Source organism: Etheostoma spectabile, chromosome 19 (genome assembly GCF_008692095.1).
Source record: "Etheostoma spectabile isolate EspeVRDwgs_2016 chromosome 19, UIUC_Espe_1.0, whole genome shotgun sequence".
Classification (NCBI taxonomy): domain Eukaryota; kingdom Metazoa; phylum Chordata; class Actinopteri; order Perciformes; family Percidae; genus Etheostoma; species Etheostoma spectabile.
The window spans coordinates 17,171,699-17,174,598 of record NC_045751.1 but is presented as its reverse complement, the minus strand read 5'-3'; positions in this window follow the sequence as shown (position 1 = coordinate 17,174,598).

Sequence of the window (2,900 nt, the reverse complement as noted above, 5' to 3'; positions counted from 1 at the left end):
CAGTCTCTGCCGCTGAGGGGATTCAGCTGCTCAATAGTTCAGTATTATTCAACTCAAGTCAATTTCTTATTTTAGTCATCAACACCTCTGTCAATCACCCCCTTTCCATGCAACTAGCAGTGTTTAAGTGCTTAAGTTGGTACTTTTAGCTCTTCTCCTCTGACAAAACATCTAGATTTATAGCTAATACCTTAACATCCCAAAAATGTTTAGATTTGTTCTGTCTGGCTCCGGACATCCCCAGTTTTGTTTCAGTGTGGACATCATTATTAATCTTGATCAATTCTTTGATTAACTACCATGTGAGTCCAATTCATAATGTTATGATCTTACGATACGTAACCCAAAGCTCAGCGGTCCCTAAACCCAGATCTGGCAACTTTGCATTCACACACCTCTCTATGGAAAATAATTGACTTGAGTAATGTCAAGTATACAGTGGTAGTACGTATCGTGATATTTTTGGTGACAAATTTTTAAACTCGACATACTGTATATCGGTATTGTATAAACAGAAAACATTTAGGTGAATCCTTCATACGGTGCCGCCAAGAGCAAACACATCATATCTGTTTCCAGCAACAACAAAAAAAGCAAAAGCAGAAAATGCAGAAAATTCATGTTGTGTTCTTCTTTACAAGTGCAATAAATGTCAGACTGACTCACTGACATGTCATGTGCATTCTTCTTAGAAAACAGTTTTTTCAAATGATACATTGTCCCTAGAAGTGTATTATTCAGTTTTTGTTGTTGTCTAAAAAGGAAAAGAAAAACACAATATTCAATACTATTGAATAGCAATACTTCTAGAATCACAATGAATAAAAATTGCAATACAAATCCAATCGGCACCCATGTATCATGAAAGAATACAATAGGGACAAATGTACATTGTCCCAGCTGTAGTCTACAGTATGTGATATGATATGATCTAAACTCTGGTATGGCGCATTAAGATAGAACAGCAGTGGAGTGTTGAGCCGAGCAGAGGAGGAAGGAAGGACCTCCCAAGATGAGAAGTGGCAGGTGATCGGGTCTTGCAAACACACCAATCTGTACCATCTCTGCTCCACAATCAGATATCAGCCCGCCTGCGGCTGCTCTGCCCTCCGCTCCCACCCCATCCCTCTCATTAAAAGCAGTTTCCCTTTCTTTTCTTTTTGTCCAGAAATGCTGTTGTTGATCCCAGGCGGCCAACCTGCTCCGTCTCGTCCCTGAACTCTCGCACGCAACCGTAAAGATGGTAAAGAAAAAGTTGTTTGACAGAAAGTTAGCAGAAAGTAGCTGACGTTTTGCTGTGCATGTCAGACATTTTGTTGTTGTTGAGCGTTTTACATCTTACTTAACTGTATTAAAGGGCCTAGATTAGACCATGTGAATGGTTTGAGTGGATGGCTGCTTGCATGTGAGCATAAATGTAAAGGGGCCATTTGTGTAATTATGTATATTTGCTTTATTCTATTTTTCTATGGCTAGACCTTCTGTCTTTCTTAGCTGATGTAAATTCTGCTTTTTAGTCAGTTGTTTAACTGTGAGCTTGACTTACATCAACTCAAACTAAGTGGCGATCCAACATACCCACTGGCATCCAAATTGAAGGCCCACATCTCTAGATGGCTTTGAACAAATGTGGAACAAAATGTGCACATTTGGGTTTTTATGGTGTTTTAATTGGAATTGGTTATTTTACCTGTGACACATGAGGCATTATGTAATGTCAGCTTGTTAGATAGAACACGTTAGCATCAGATTAGCCAACGTGGCTTAGCAAATGCAAATAACAGAGACACCTATGGCAATGGACAACAAGGTTTCACAGCAGTTTGTGAAATGGTAACGTTATATTTAATCTATTGATTCGTGTACACGTCATCTCGTTTTTTTCGTGCACCGGGACACAATCTCCTGGGGGACAACAATGTGGAAATTCAACGCCACACGCGGGAGACAACAACTAGACGGTTGTATTACAGGACACGATCTTCGGTCACATTAGTTTAAAATTCGTGCTCACCATCACGAAAAAAACGACATGAACATGTCCGTGTTCAAGAATCCATAGATTAAATAACGTGACCATTTCATGACCTGCCGTGAGACTGGCTTGTAATGGACGGTAATTTCATGCTAGGAATATAAGATCTGTTAAATCCCTGTGTACTGGGGAGAGTTTCTACATGTATTGTCCATTCTCTGACCTACAGCCAGAGGAGAGAAATGTGATAGTGGACAGTACGTAGAGCTGCAAAGATTAGCCAATTAATTGTCAACTATTAAATTAATCGCCAATTATTTTGGTATTCGCTTAATCGATTTGAGTAAATGAAAGAATTCTTTGATTCCACCTTGTTAAATGTGAATATTTTCTAGTTTCTTCACTCCTCTGTGACGGTAAACTGAATTTGACCAAAAAACTAATGGATTGATAGAGAAAACACTCCACAGATTAACTGACTGTGAAAATAGCTGCAGCCCAAACAGTATGGCTTAAATTGTCCATAAGAAAAAACTACACATCAGTGGGGGAATGTAACTAAGTCCATTTACTCCATTACTGTACATACGTGCAAATTTGAGCTACTTGTACTTTACTTGAGTCATTTGTTTTCATGCCACTTCCTACTTATACTCTGCTACATTTCAGAGATAAATGTTGTACTTTTTTTTTCACTCCACTACATTCATCTGACGGCTTTAGTTACTAGTTATTTTACAAATTAAGATTTTTGCACAAAAACACATGCAGTTTGTAAAACACATTGTTTTGTTATAGCCAGCTGAAATGAATAGCTGATGAAACACTTAGTTGATTGACAGAACTGACAGACCGTTTCCAGTTTCTAAAATGTGAGGATTGTTCTGCATTGAATACTTTAAGTACATTTTCCTGATGATACTTG